Genomic DNA, 17,098 nt, shown 5'->3' with positions numbered 1-17,098 from the left:
CACTGTAACATGAATTAAGGTGGCAGCACTAAGTTATATCAGCAGTATACTTACTAGTCATTGTTCTTCACTGCCACAGACTCATCATTGTTTAGAATAGCAAAAAGTTGAATTTCACATAACAGTGTTCTTGATAAAGCAGTAAATTATTAATTTAATTAAACTCAACCTTAGCATAAATACCTTTTTAATAGTCTACATGAGAAAGTAGGAGATAGAGATATAACACTTTCTCTATATTCTGAAGTATGATGGCTATCTCCAGTATCTCCAGTAAAAGTACTTGTGCAATTTTTTAGATGCATGCTCAATTAACAGCATTTTTGGTGGGCAGTTACTGCCTTTTTACTTGAAAACAGAACTGACAGATATACTATAATTATTAAGACATGTTTTGACAGACATTTTATTTTATATTTTTAATTAATGAAATGAATCTGTCATTTCAAGGAAAACAACTGACAATATTTGTTCAATGATAAATTTCAAGCTTTCAGGGAAAACTTAGAATTTTGGAAAATGTAGGTCAGCCGCCATGAATCTGACAGTTTCTCAATACTTAAATAATATTCTGATGAGGATAGCAGTGATGTTAACAAATGTGATAATAAATTTGTCAATTTTTGGAAGATATACATATCTCAGTTAAGCAATATTTTCCAAAATACCTACTGCATGGTGATACAAAATTATGCATGGGTAAAAGATAATTAAGATGTAAGTTAGATCAAAGTATTTCATATTTGTTGGTATGAAATATTTTGTTGCTGTGGATTAAGATTCTACATTACAGTCAACTTTAAAGAAACTATCAATTGACAAGTTTTGGTGTAGTTACCCCCAAAAATAGTCACAATTACCTTAAAGATTGTTACAATACTTCTCCCTTTTCTAAATGCATATCTGTGTCAAACCAAAAATTCTTCACTATACTTCAGTGAAACATACTAGAACAATTTCAGTGCAGAATCAGATGTAAGAAGCCAGACGTTAAAGTGATTTGCAAAAAAATTAAACAATGGAATTTTTCTCATTATTTTGAAAAAATCAATTGTATATAAAATATGTTTTTAAATAAGGTATAGTAAAGTTAAAATGAAATAATCAATAAATATTTTTAAATTTCTCAGTTTTAAATTTAATACAGTAAATGTTGATATAGGCAACTCAGATAAACAAAGTTTTTGAAGTTCTAAATAATTGTTGAGTATAAAGGGCTCCCATTCAGAACAATTGCTCTAATTAAATTTTTACCCATTTTGTCTTTCACCCTAATGTTCCTGCCATTGACCAATATGTCCTGTCATTTCTGTCCCTGTGCTTCAACTACCCTCCTTCACAAACCCTCCCACAATTAGGTTTCTGACCTATGATGTAGACACTTACCCAACAGAACATCAGATCCTTGCATCCGGGATAGTCCCAATTAGCAGCAGTAGCAGTCCCATTTTTATTGTTAAAGCTTTCTCTTCTGGTTTCTATACTAGTTACTTTATCTCTCATTTCATCTTCATAATACTTTGAGGTAGATTTGTGTATTACTTATAATTATTTTAGATCTAAACACATGAAAACAAGAGTTTTTTTTGAATTGTAGGGAGCAGTTATTGTATATTTAACAACAACAAAAATATAGAAGAATGAGTTCAGGGTTGATTTGGCAGGTTAAAGAGGTCATCCACAACATTCTTTTGCTCATTCTTTTGACGTTTTTCTGCGCTGCCATCCTCAGTCTGTTGGTTTCCTTCTTCAAACTTCCTTTCACAGTCACAACATGTCTGCTGCATCTCTATGCATCATATCCTCATATGCCAACGTCCAAAATATAATATAATTGGGAGAGAAAAGGGATTCTCTTATTCTTAATATGGCACTTTTTCTCAGGAGGAAAATCTTTCAGAGAACTATCACCGACTTGGCTGATGTCTCCTTTACTCCGTTTGGCCATAGTTAACATATTTCCAAATTAACTGGATGAAAAGGGGACTGGTCTGTCTAACCCAATGCTAGCAATAGAAATATGCATCATCCTCTGGGCCTGAACACATTGCTGCTCAACAAATTCTAGGTTCTCTTAAGGTAGGAAATGGCGAAAAACTGTGATATATATGATATAATATACACGGTGCCAAAAATGTATATACATTTTAAGAGATCTTATCTTAAAATGTGTATACATTTTTTTGGCACCCCCGATATATATACTGTTTCCCCGAAAATAAGACCTAGACGGACAATCAGCTCTAATGCATATTTTGGAGCAAAAGTTAATATAAGACCCGGTATTATATCACATTATATCACATTATATCACATTATATCATAGTATAGTATAGTATAGTATAGTATAGTATAGTATAGTATAGTATAGTACAGTATAATATATTATGACCCAGCCTTATATTATAGTAAAATAAGACCAGGTCTTATATTAATTTTTGCTTCAAAAAATGCGTTAGAGTTGATGATCCGGCTAGATCTTATTTTCAGGGAAACACGGTATATATGTATACCAGGGGTGCCAAAAAATGTATACAAGTGGACACTTTGGTCATTGTCGCTCAAACAATAGTTTGCTGTAATCAGAAGGGTCTGGATGCTGATGGTAATTACTTTGAGCACCTCTTGTAATTGCAGAAATCAAATATGACTTGTATCCATCTTTTGTTATTGGTATGTATTATTACAATTTTAATACAGTGTTCCTTTCTTAAAATGTGTATATGTTTTGTTTTTGTTTTTTGGGGGGCACTCTGTGTGTGTATGTGTGTTTAATATCATATATGACTATATATTTATATTTATGCTCGGATAGGATAAATATGGTCACTAGATCAGAGAACATATCATTACTAAGCACAGAACATCTTAACGCAGGTTCCCCAGTTTCTAATCTCTGCTGGGCAACATGCTAACATGCCGATAGCCTGATATTACCTTGTGGTTACAGTGGGGTTGCATGACAGAAGACGAACCCCGAGTTTATGAGACTCAGAAGTTGTATAGGACAGTCGACACATCTGTCCCTCTTTCCTTTGGGGAGTGGGGGGAGAGAGAGAGAGACAGAGAGACAGAGAGAGAGAGAGAGAGAGAGAGAGGCAGAGAGAGAGAGAGAGAGAGAGAGAGAGAGAGAGACAGAGAGACAGAGAGACAGAGAGACAGAGAGATAGAGAGACAGAGAGACAGAGAGACAGAGACAGAGACAGAGACAGAGAGAAATCTTCTAGCTGGAAATGTAAACAAATCTTTTCCTTGAAAGGAGAGGGAAGTCCCCAGTCTCCCAAAGTTGGAAGGATAGCCAGTAGCGCCAGGGGAGATAAGCGTCTAAATACCTTTGGAACAATACATCATCCAAGATTTTAAAACATGTTTGCTATGAAGGATGATTAAATCCTTTAACAAAGTTTTCCACTGAGTTTTGTTCAGAAAGCCCAGACCACGCTCAAATGTGAAAAAAAAAAATACAAAATACTGTCTCTCAACAATGGCACAGCATCATTATCCCCGCTTTACAGAAAGGATAAATACAGCTCGGTGATAGCAAGAAACTTGCCAAAAATAAACCCAGCTCAAATCTAGATGTTTTGGATCCAAAACCCTTATTCTTTCATGGATGCTATGCTACTTTTTGTAACATGTGGTAAAAGAGAGGAAAGGAAATAGATAAATGGATTCTGGAATCCTAAATTATAATTCCAAAATATTTACCATTGAACATATATTTCAACTTATTATTTGATATCTTTAGTTCTGTTTTAGACTCTACTTGGAACCATATCATGATTCCTAATACTGAATACATGTAAAAATGTATTCCTGATAGCAAGAAACCAAACTGTAAGTGAAATTTGAAAAATATCCATTTTAAAGCTGAGTGTTGTAGCCAAAATATTGGCTTCCTTAAATATGACTGAGAGAAACATTTGATTGTGAAACAAATAGCTCCCATTTATAAAATATAAGTACAAAAGGAATTTTTGTTGAAAAAAATTGTCACAACATATCAAATACAGACATACAACATCATTTTTCTCCTTTTAAATATGGCTTCTATTGATAATTTAATACAGCAAGTCCTATAGATTTTGGTCATCATGAAATAACGGATTGCTATTCTTCTGTTTTTAAGTTTCAAAAGAAACTTTGAGCAATTCAAAGTAACATGATACCAAACAGAATGCCACAACTGAGATATTTTTTAATCTTTCATAGCTTCTGGGAAATTTTGCCCTTTGTAATTCAGTCTGCACTCCACTGACACTGTTTTTCTGTAAGAGAGGGTTGTTGTTCTCCAATTTAATGTCAAATGTTGTATGAAAGTAGTTCCCACAATTACTATGCTGAAAAGTTTATAAATAAAAGTTACTATGCTTTGCATTTAAGTTATATGTATGACAAAGTATGCAATAATAAAACTACAAATTTGGAAGAAGGAAAAAGAAAACTGCAAATGAAATGGCACAAAATTTTATACAAATTTCTCACCTGTTTGTTTGTCTTTTTTTAATATATCCAGAATGAATCAAACAAGCTCCACGTACAGTTGGTCAAAAGAAATTGTCTTGCTAATTCATATATTTTTCAGTAGTCCTCTTTTAGGAAATTGTTCTATGTAATTTTAATCCTCAGGTTTGGTGATAAATTGTGGCTGTCAATGGATGGATCTTTTGATCATTTACATAGAAGAAAATCTTCCCTGTTTATTATTTTTACATAACATTTTCCATCCATTGTGCCACACTGGTATGCAGAGTACATTTATTGTCGCTTACAAGTGTATGATATAAACCACAGAGTAAATTTATTCTGACTTACCTGAAAGCCTAGTTTATTTGAAGGATTTTATGGCCAGAAAACTTTTGCATAAATGCATATGGAAATTCTAAGACATATTGATAATTTTCTTTTTGATTTTTCCTGGTACTGTTTGTCTCAGTTGGTGAAGTAGCTGATTAAAACCTAATCAGTTCACATTATGTACACAATCCCTAACATATTGAAATTGCAATATAGCTTGCAGAACAAAGATTTCAAAATATAAATATTTTAGTGTAGAGAGAAAAATGAAACTTTAAAAAATAAGTAAGAAAACACAAATACAGCTCAACTTACTATGTGGTATTTTTAGTTCTATTTTAGACTATATTGGAAACCAAACTATGATTTCTAACATTGAATACATATCTCTGATAGCAACCAACCAAACGATTATATACCGTAAGTAAACTTTGAAAAATATCCGCTCTCTGTTGTCGATTTTGTTTATTAGAATATAGTTGACATACAACATTGTATTATTTTCAGGTATTTAAAACAGTGATTCAACATTTATATATCTTACAATGTGCTCACCCCACTAAAGTCCAGTGACCATCTGTCACTGTGTGGTTATCACACTGTTATTAACTATATTACCCTTCACCTTTTTAACCCATCCCTTCACCTTTTTCGCTCTAGCAACCATCGGTTTGTTCTTTGTTTCTGAGTCGGCTTAGTTGTTCATTTGTTTTGATATTTTTAAATTCCACATATAAGTGAAATCATGTGGTATTTGTCTTCTTTATTGCTGCCATATATATATATATATATATATATATATATATATATATATATATATATATGTATGTATATTTAAACAGAATGGGCAATGCATACATATATAATATATAAAATTGTATATGATATATAGCAGATTAAATTGTACTTGATTTTAAATTATAAAATCTCAGAGAGTCTAATTTAGGACCATTCTCAATTTTTAAGAAGGTACTTTCTACCTTGATAAGTTTAGAAATGATGTTTTATTAAAACCCAGAGTTTCATATGTCTTAGACTGCAAAGTACAAAAAATGGAAAATTTTTTCAACTGTGAGAACAAAAGAAGTGGGAAATTCAAAGTTTTATTTTGCCATCGCCATGTTTTCAAAGCTGTATGTGTTGTATTTCAGAGCTCTTAAGCTGTGTATTTTACTAAGACAATTCAAACATTGCCGGACGTGACCTTTAAATTTCAGTTTTTCCTAAAACTAAAGAATATGTTTTAAGTTTTCCATTTGTTTTTTGATCAGACTCAATTTAAGCATCTAATAGTCCTCTTATGACCACAATCTTCTTAGAATCTTGTCTTTTCCCTATACAGAAATAACATGAGATTCCTACAAAGCAAGATAGTTGCTTGATATGCTTGCCGATATTCTCGGGCAGGAAGTAAGTGGCAGGATATATAAATCACACATATATACATTCAAATTTAAATCTAGAAATACAGAATTCTTGACATTTCATTGAAGGAGTTGCTCATGGTTTCATAAAATTCACGATTTTATTATGGTATTCTCAGCTTTTCTAAAGTCTCGCTACTGAATTTAACTGTGGTGGTTCCTTATAGACTACTCGGTATAATATTCTGAGAGAAGATATTGTGATTTTAGTTTTTCATCCCGCTCAAACTTTCCTAACTCTCTACTTTCTTTACCAATGTTAGTTCACAAAGTTTCTCTAAGTTAAATACTTCAAAGCAATTTCATCAATATTTTTTTTTATCTTGAACTTTCTTACAAATTGTCTTTACTAAAGTATTACATACAACAGACCTACCTTCATTGAGAAGTATCAGCTATTTTGAATTCAACTGTTTAGTGATGCTTTGAAATTGGTATTTTCTTTTCCCCTATTTGGGTGGGACACAGCAAAAACATACAAATATTACTGAGTTTCTGTTTGGCAGCCCTACAAATGACTCCTATAATTTGCTATGCCTTTGGGGCTACAGCTAAAGGAGCTGGGCAGCCAGAGGCAAATCAACCTAACCTTAAAGGCTTAACTAATTTCAATTTACTGGCCTAAGTTTCTACTAGGATTTGCCCTGCATGAGCTGTTGTCTTACTCAGAGAACACATATTCAGCATATCCTACTGTAGGTCAGGTGGGAACTGTTCCTTGGGAAAAGATGTGAATAATTTGGATGAGAGATATGCTGGATTATATGGAATCGTGTTGGCCACTCTACCCCATTTTCCCCCTTCTACGTTCTCCTTTTATCATAGAAACTGGAATTCCTGCCAGTATGGACCTAGGTTAGATTCTGCCAAGGAAAAGAACTAGTGTATATTTGGAAGGCATAGGAAAAACAAACAATTATTATTCTCATGGCTGTGGCTGACAATTACCAATGCTTCAGCATCAAGTTTTTTCCAGCAGCTTCCTGGTGTCCTCTAAAGAATCACATGCTTTATATTGGTATAGCCACTGTGGAAATCAGTATGGAGGTATCTCAAAAAACTGGAAATGGAACTACCTATGACCCAGAAATTCGACTCTTAGGTATCTATCCAGAGAAATCCAAAACACTAATTGGGGAAAAATAATGCACCCCTATGTTTATTGCAGCACTATTTACAATAGCCAAGACATAGAAACAACTGAAATGCCCATTGATAGATGACTGGATTAAGAAACTGTGATACATTTATACAGCGGAGTACTACTCGACCATAAAAAAGAATGAAATCCTACCATTTGCAATGATATGGATGGATCTAGAGAACATTATGCTAAGTGAAATAAGTCACGCAAAAAAACAACAAATACCATATGAGCTCACTGTGTTTCCCCGAAAATAAGATCGAGCCAGACCATAAGCTCTAATGCGTCTTTTGGAACAAAAATTAATATAAGACCTGGTATTGTATTATATTTATTATTATACCATATTATACTATATCATATCATATCGTATCATATCATATTATACCGTTTTGTATTATAGTAAAATAAGACCAACCAAGTTTTATATTAATTTTTGCTCCAAAAGCCTCATTAGAGCTGATGGTCCAGCTAGGCCTTATTTTTGGGGAAACAGGGTACATGTGGAATCTAAAGAATAGAATAAATGAATAAACTATTCAGAAACAGCCTCAGAGATATAGAGAAGAACTGAGGGTTGCTAGATGGGTGGGGATGAGGGAGAATGTGAGGCGATTAGAAAGCACAATCGGTAACCACACAATTGCCATGGGGATACAAAAGACAGTTTGGGGAATATAATCAATAATGTTGTAAAGATTTTGTAGGGTATTTGATGGATACTTGTCTTATTTAGGAGACCACTTCATGAAGTGTGTAGATGCCTGACCACTGCAGTGTCACTTAAAGCTGAAGCTGAATAATACTGAATGTCAACTATAATTTAATATATATATAGTCACAGGATGTGGAGTACAGCATAAGGAATAGAGTCAGTGACATTGTAACAACTACATAGGATGCCAGAGCCGTAGTAGATTCGGGGAGGGGGGCTATCACTTTGCGAGTGGTATACATGTCTAACTATCACATTGTTTTGCACACCTGAAACTAATAATAAGAAAAGAAGGAAGATGAGGAGGAGGAGGAGGAGGAGGAAGAGGAGGGGGAAGAGGAGGAGGAGGAGGAGGAGGAGGAGGAGGAGGAGGAGGAAGAAGAAGAAGAAGAAGAAGAAGAAGAAGAAGAAGAAGAAGAAGAAGAAGAAGAAGAAGAAGAAGAAGAAGAAGAAGAACTGATCACCTGCTTTAATGCAGTGGGCAGTAAAAGTAATGGCAGTGATGTCCTGTAAATTGAGCATTTCCTGATTTCCTAAATGGTGGTGTGGCCTCCCTACTATTTTCTTTCCCAGGTTTTCAAATCCCCTCTAGTAAGCTCTCTGTTGTTTGAAATACCTGAAGTTATTTCCAGTTTCCTGACTGAATTTCAACTGATATAGAACATCTGGAGGAAAAGGGATCCAGACAGAATCCATCTCCTTTTTAAAGCCCTTTGGTGGTCCAAACTGAGGAAAGAAACCAAGGACCCCAAATAGAATGTTACCAAGAGGAAGACAAGAGAACGTGCTGTTTCTCTGTGATCAACTCTAGGGTTGTCCGTATGGGGAGAGTTTACTTGGCAATGTGTAAGGAAAGATGAAAAACCATTTGTCCTAGGCAACTGGGTACAATGAACTTACTTCAGAAATAGTAGCTGGGCATGCAAATGACAAGACAAAATGATAACTCTGAAAGCACGTAAGGCCCCACCTCTGCTTGTGCAGACATGCAATCGGCTCAGCAACAGCATTGCAGCGTTTAAGACAGATGCATCAATCTCATCTTCATGCCTTAGAAATAAAAAAAAGTCATCATCAGCCAAGATCCTCCCAACCTTCCAATAGATCTACAAATAGATTTTCATCCTTTCTCTATTATAATAGAGGAACTTGTGAACCAAAACAAGACCAGTACCTTCCCCTGCTTTCTCAGTCACCTCCAGCTTTTAATTTTGCTGTTGCTTCTTTTCTATCTCCAGCTTCTTTGCCACCAACAATGATATTAATAAGCATGCAAATGTGTTCCAGGAACTCACAACTACAGAAGGATCTCTTTTAACCAATATTAAAGTCTATCTTGCCTATTATTGGTCAAGCTTTTCAAAAAAGATATTAATATTTATATTGACTCTATATTTTTGTTACCCCCCCCACACACACACAGACACCTATCACCTCATTTCAGTTTAGTTTCTTTAAATCTTTACTGGTCCTCAAAAACATTCTCTGGCTATGGTCATTCATTCATTCATCTTTTTTTTTCCATTTTTTCCTTTAACAAATATTTATATAACACTATGAAATCACCTCTTTTCAACTAATTAGTTATTGTTAAATTTGATGTAGATTCTTCCACACATTTCTCTATACTCATATAATTAGTAATGTGTGCTCAATAAATTTGTAATACATGAAAATACTGATAATCTGTTTTTCACTTACAAAACAACAGTATCAAAAGATTCAACCTAATATATGTACATGTATAGAAATTTTTATTTACTTTTAAATCATTTCTGAGCAATGTTCAAACATTTTAAAAATATAAATGGTTTAATGAATCAATGATATCTATGTTCACCTTTGTTTAGGACGTATAACTAAAAACAAAATCCGCCAACGCAGAAAAACCTCTCCACAAAGGTAGGAAAAAAAAAACAGTTTTATTATTGCATAAGGATCCAACCGTTACATGATGAGCATTATAGGCAACCCACTAAGATATTGCAAAGGCATTCACCACCCAGAGTCAGTTCTCCTTCCATCACCATATATTTGATCCTCCTTACCCTCATCTCCCACCCCCACCCCCCTTACCCTCTGGTAACCACTAAACTATTGTCTGTGTCTCTGAGTTTTTCTTTCTCATTTGTTTGTCTTGTTCTTTTGTTGTTTTTGGTTTATATACCACATATCAGTGAAATCATATGGTTCTCTGCTTTTTCTGTCTGACTTATTTCGCTTAGCATTATACTCTCAAGATCCATCCATGTTGTCACAAACGGTCCTAAATCATCTTTTCTTACTGCTGAATAGTATTCCATGGTGTATATATAGCACAACTTCTTTATCCATTCATCTATTGAAGGACATTTTGGTTGTTTCCATGTCTTGGCCACTGTAAACAAAGCTGCAATGAACATTGGAGTACACATGTTTTTATACGTAAATGTTTTCGGATTTTTTGGGTAGATACCCAGGAGAGCGATTGCTGGGTCATACGGTAATTCTATTCGTAATTTTTTGAGGAACCTCCACACTGCCTTCCATAAGGGCTACACCAGTCTGCATTCCCACCAACAGTGTCTGAAGGTTCCTTTTTCTCCACAGCCTCTCCAACACTTGTTAATATTTGTCTTGTTGATGAAAGCCATTCTGACTGGGGTGAGGTGATATCTCATTGTGGTTTTCATTTGCATTTCTGATGATTATGTCAGAGAATATGTCTATTGCCATTTGTACATCTTTGGAGAAATGTCTCTTCAGGTTGACTCTGGGTGGTGAACACACAATGGGATTTATAGATGATGTAATACAGAATTGTACACCTGAAATCTATGTAAATTTACTAACAATTGTCACCCCAATAAATTGAATTTAAAAAAAAAGAAAAAAAATACGATATTGCAAAGACAAGAAGAAATTTCACTTTTTTATATATGGCCAAGCAGATACAACCAATTCTACCTATGCATGTTGTCAAGGTAAACGATAACTATTATTCAAGTAAGAGGACTTGACAGCACCATTTGTCACACACAGTGTATTCTAAAGTCACCTGGTAATTGAGGTGACCCATTGTCTTAGTTAATTGGATTTATCCTAAGGCAAATTAAATTCTTGCCTTTACATAGATAAGGTAAGAAATGACAGGAGATACTGGAGTTGGATTCCTACTTGAGTACAAAAACTGGGAGGTAAGGATGCTGCCTTTCTTGATGATTACATTTCAAAGAGATGGTTCTCAAGTCCTAGAGAAAAATATTTCTGGATTGTAAAACTTACAAGAGGCTTATTTAGCCTTTAAAATGATTTACATACATTTCAAAGAGACATAAATAAAATTTACAATTGCAAGGTTTCTAAAGTAAATATCTAAAAAAAGGAATGGTAGTCCATCTCTTCCCTTATTTTTTACAGGGAAAATTAAACCTCTTATTTCAGATTTTTATTTGCTCTTACATTTTACATATCAAGAATCAAAACATTTACTTAAAATTAGCTGCCTTTGTCTTCATCACAAAATGCAATCTCCCAATATTTGAATAGTTGGGTTCTCCAAGGTAGTAAGGAAGGCAGAAAGGAGACTATGGGAAGGTTAGAAAAATATATAAATTTATAGAATGAGAGATTTCCTTAGAAAGCAAGTTCCATAATCCAGATTACATGTAGATATTATTTTTAGACAACTGAGCCAGTAAAATTACGTACACACAAGTGAATTTCTGTCAATTTGTATTTTGGATAAACAATTATGATCAACAAATTCTACATATTATTTTTCTCAACAGTTTAACAGTAAGAGCATGATTGTTGCACTGAAAAATACATATACTAGATCTTGATGATAATTAAAATGTTTGTGCTTTCCTATTGTATAAATGTAATTATATGTTGAAAAACCACAACTAGTAAAACATGAAGGCAGAAATGAACTAAATCACAGTTATGCAGACAAGGAAAGAACACACATTTATCTCATCATTTCTTGTCTGAAAAACTATGTTTTACTTTTGCATTCAGGCTATCAAATGTACATTCTCAATTAGTGTGCTCATCTCACTAAATTATTCTTAATGTTGTATTGCTGGTGCTTGTGTATTTCGTGGCACAATGATGAAACCTAATAACTGTTTATTGGATTAAATTTTAGAATAACTTTAGCTTAAAATTATCCAAAATTAATGTCTACATTGTCTTTCTGTTTTTTTTTTGTTTGTTTGTTTGTTTGTTTTTAGAGCTACAGTGTTCAGGTCAGGCTGCTCCAGAATGTGCCACTGGCAAGTGAATTATCTTCCACTGAAAATAATCAAGGCAAAATAGACTCAAGAAGAGCTTTAACTGCCTTAACTGCCTAAAAGAGTTTAGATAGGGGGTCTACACCAGGAAGAACACTATTACCAGAGACAAAGTTTCACATCAGAAGACTTATCTGCATGGCAGTGCAAACATTTATTTACCAAACATTTGCTCTTCCTATTTTCCAGTGAATTGTCTTACTTCCCTTTGATGGTCTAGATTCCTACCCCCTTCTCCCTATGGCATATAAGCTCAAATTGTCTGATGTCTGAAAGCTTTCCCTGTCATTGTGGGGTTTCTGTACTACAAAATCAAATTTGTGTTTCTCCTGTTAATTTGTTTTATGCCTATTTAATTATCAGGCCAGCCAAAGATCTAGAAGAAAGGAAAATTTTTTTTTCTGCCCTATAGAGGAACACTACACTTTCAAACTAAGCCCCCACAAGGGTTACTTTAATTTGCTGAATATTTTTTACAGTATAAAAAGGAGCATGGTATATTATTTATACATTCACTTGAAATTTATTCATGTTTAATAGAATCTCTATATAGCTAACAGTTACTTTTATTGAGTACTCATTATACACTTGGTAAAACATTTTATGAAAGTTATACTTCTTAAGTTTTACAATTCTATCAGGTACTTTTTGCTAGTCTTACCCTTATAAATGGTGAAATTGAAGGAAATTAGAGAAAGTAACTTAGCCAAGGTGATACAGCTGGAAAACGAGAGATCCGAGTTTAAACCTAGGTCAGTCTTAGTACACAGTTTCTGCTCCACCGTCTCTGCTTTTTGCCAACACATAATTCTGCCTCTCTAACCAGGTAATGTGTGTGTTAGTATCTACTAAGGAAGTGGCAATTTCTGCCTTGTTCCCATCACCGCTAATAATATTCAAGATGGCTTAAACCCCTGGGTTAGGAACGAATCAGGTGATCCTGGTGATAAACATTCTCAGTCAAAAAGGTGATAATGCCATGCTTTTGGATGACCAGTTACTTATAACAAAACAAAAGAAATGGGTGTTACAGATGTGACCCTTGAGGGAAACTGTGTGAGCAGTTGACATACAGGAAACAAAATTCAGAACTTGTGGAAGGGCTTCCAGCATGTATGCAAAATAAGTGTATTGTGGTTCAGGAATATCTCTCCAGTATTCCCAGTAAGGCCTGGAGTGATAAATACAAACTGCATCCAAGGAGTTAGAGAAAATGTGAGACTTAATTATATTTCACTGAACACTATGCAACAGTTAACTCAGTAAGCTTCTGAGGATGAACATACTGCTACACCCTGCTGAGCCAGTGTGTGGGACTTGCATGGCATGTCTGGAGTAGTCTGTACAGAGCTAGGAAAGGCAGGCTATTCAGGGAGGGAGGGGTCCTTGGGGGAGGGTGCAATGGGAAGAGGAGAAGAGCCTTTGCAGGCTTCATAGATCTGCAGATTCTATGGTTTGGCTGAGGAGACCTGGTTCTCTTTTACTTTTTTCAAGCTGCAGAGAAAGGGAAGGCATGTCTGCAGGTACTATCTCATAGAAGTTTTAAACAAAACTTCTGCTAACGATTTAGCATATGCCTTGCTTTGCTTATTGCCCTGGTCCTCAAGTTCCATAGGTAATTTTGATACTACTGTACTTTTTTTTCATATTATTATTATTATTATTATTATTATTGCTTTTCTTAGTTAAAGCTTGTATTATTTAACTATTTATTTGTTAGTTGTTCCTATCATTTCTCCTCAACCCAGTGGCAAATACCTTGAGGGTAGGAATGTGTCCTAGAGATCAATTTTCTTATTTTAAGGCACAGCATTTGCCAATTTGATCTGGCAGAGAATTTGGACATATTGATCTTCTTTGTTCCAACAATAGACCATGGGAGACAGAGGGCTTTGAAGCAAAGAGTCTTCTTATTTAAGGATTACTTTCACAGCAAGTGAAAGAAACCCACATTAGTTCACCTTAATTGAGGAGAATTTTTTTGATTCATGGACACAAGTCACAGGGAAAGCTAGGATGATATTGCCTTACATATTTAGAACAAATAAGTGCAATATTACCACAACTCTTCCTATGTGGCAATAGGTAGAGCTGCAGAAAACTTCAGTTTTCACATTTATAAAACATTGGAACCAGAGGGAAAAGACTACCTCTCTTTCATTAATATTTTAGAAATCCCACGGAAAAATTTGCAAGCCCATTAAAGAACTGTCAATAAAGAGGCAAGATCCCAACAGTTCCTTTCAGACCACATAGTTAGAATGTGGGGAGAAGGTGCAATTCCTCAAAAGAATGGGGAGGCCAGTCGGTTAGTATTTGTGACCTAGAAAGCCATTATATTTTATATCTAATGTAGAATGTGATAAAAGGAGAGAAAGTGTATTTCAATATGTGTTGAGCAACTACCATATGCCCTATAAATTTTATATACATTATAAACTCATCCAAATATCCATAAAAGATAATAAACATGAAGATAAATGGAATGACACTAGGCATTATATTTGGCCTACAAGTTCAAAACAGAGTGAGACATTAGTTATTTAAAAATAATAATATATTTTAAACTATTAATAAAAAAAGTTTTTTTCTGTTGATTTTAGGATTACTTCTTTGCCCAAACAAAACTAGATAATTCAAAACTTCAGTCTGAAAGAAGATATCATTTGCAGAATATCACATGCATTTTACATGCACTATATCATTTAACTCTCATGAGAATACTAGAATGTAGGTATTTATATTTGTTAGAATATTGGCTGAGCCACTTTAGGAAAGAAATCCAAATATACATTGACTTAAAAAAATGACAGGTTTCTTTCTTTCTTAAAGAACACTTAGTTTATTTTGGGTGATCCAGAATGAGTTAACCCTAGAGGGTTCTGCCACACTCAAGGTAGAGCTTCCATATCAGAGTCCAAAATGGTGCCATTTCACAAGTCCCGCTATTTTCATTTCCCAGCCAGTGGAAAAATGGAAATGGAGGACAAGCAGAGTTTTTTAAGGATATGATCTGAAAATTGCATTTATAATTTGTGTTCTCCTGTTAGCCAGAACTGTGTCAGGTGGTCACACTTAGTAACAGGCAGGATAGAAATGTAGTCTCTAGCTGAAAGAGCAGAAGCCCTACTAAAATATGTGTGTATGGGGTGGAGTAGAGCGCAGTAACATTACTGGCATTTACTGTGAAGTTACTGTGAAATAACCTTTAGAGTCCCTCACTTTAACAGGCTCCTTTCAAGGTCTTGGGGGAGAGGCAGTCAGCAAATTATTTATTTATTGTATGTCTTTTTTTTCTTAACACTTCCAAACAATAGCTCTGCCCCAAACAGGTAGGTCCTATCTACTAAAATATACATATATATATACATATATATATATATATGTATATATATATATATATATGTATATATATGTGTGTGTGTGTATGTATATGTATATATACACACATACATACACACACACACACACACACACACACACACACACACATATATATAAACTACTTCTGGAGGAAAATTCACTGTCTCTACCCCAAAATAATTTCCTTTACTTTACCAATGAGGCCCAGAAGTTAAAGCATCTTACAAAAAGTCACATAGAGTTGGAGCCAAAATTAGAACCTGGGTCCCTATGGCTCAGACTTTTCACTTTTCTATTTCTAGTGCATGACATACTCACACCTTTTAGAACTTTATTTCCTCCTGACACTATCTCAGGAGAAAAGTTGGGTTATTTAGAAATTACAAGGTAATTGGCTACATTGCTTTGTCCCTATCTGTTCAGATGATCTTGGAGACAAAGTGAAAGTGAAAGAGAACATGTAAAGCCGAGCTGCCAGGCTGACATGACAGCCATTTAGTTGGGGTGATGCCACTTTCAGATCAACCCAAAGGTTAATAACACAGATGCAGTCAAAGATCTGATGGATAGAGGCTGTGAACTCCCTATCAATAACTTACAGTGAATGCGTGGAGGGGGCAGATGAAGGGGCCCATCATCAATTAAGCATGGCAGCCCATTTTTATAAAATTGTCAGAAGGGATTATTAAATTTCACATCTTAGTTTGCTTGGGGGGAAAAAAATCAAATAACACTAAAGGTTGCATTTTAAAAACAACATTTAGTGTAAACTATTGCTTCTGGCCTCAAGTCAAACTGTCAGAGAGGTGCTATCCAATTTGATCCATGCTTTTCTTTTTTTTTTTTTTTTCATTTATGTGCCGGGCAAGTATTTCTTCATACTTAGTATTAGTCTCACAAGTTTTCAAAAAATATCTGATTGATAATTTTTAGTTTAAGAATTTCATAAGTTAGGGAAATATTTAATTATCAAGGAAACCTCAAAGTCTGAATATTAATATGAGTGCAAGGGGAATAGTAACTCAGCATATCAGTTTGAAGTGCACATTCCTCAAAAGGAAGTACCAAAGTAAAATACAGAACAAGTTTTGCTTTTTACAAATCTCCTTATTTATAGTAAATTCAGAAAAACATGCTGCACTAAGTCGTAGAGAACTTGAAATGGTCTGTCTCTAGGTATGATTTTTTTTTTTTTTCATTTCAAGACTTGATTCAGAGGGTTTCATCGAAGTTGTATTTACTGTGGATCAGTTTGATTATTCAACCTTCTATAGTAAATCTTAACTTTCTTGTATTTGTAAAACCCCTATAAAAACCAGAATTATTTGGTAGCACACTGGAAAAAATTTAAAAACCCAATATGACACTTTTTAAAGGG

At 34.4% G+C, this 17,098-nt stretch overlaps 1 long non-coding RNA gene across 1 annotated transcript in view; it reads right to left on the bottom strand.

The window, feature by feature from the left end:
* Positions 1-17,098, bottom strand: part of LOC308499803 — a 103,887-nt gene that overhangs the window by 56,047 nt on the left and 30,742 nt on the right. The window contains exon 2 of the long non-coding RNA XR_013993639.1: positions 9,051-9,130. This is a non-coding gene — a long non-coding RNA (uncharacterized lncRNA). The remainder of the gene's footprint in view (positions 1-9,050; positions 9,131-17,098) is intronic.

This window comes from Rhinolophus hipposideros (genome assembly GCF_964194185.1).
Source record: "Rhinolophus hipposideros genome assembly, chromosome: 7".
NCBI lineage: Eukaryota > Metazoa > Chordata > Mammalia > Chiroptera > Rhinolophidae > Rhinolophus > Rhinolophus hipposideros.
The sequence above is the reverse complement of the archived record's forward strand: the minus strand, read 5'-3'. Positions and strand labels throughout refer to the sequence as shown.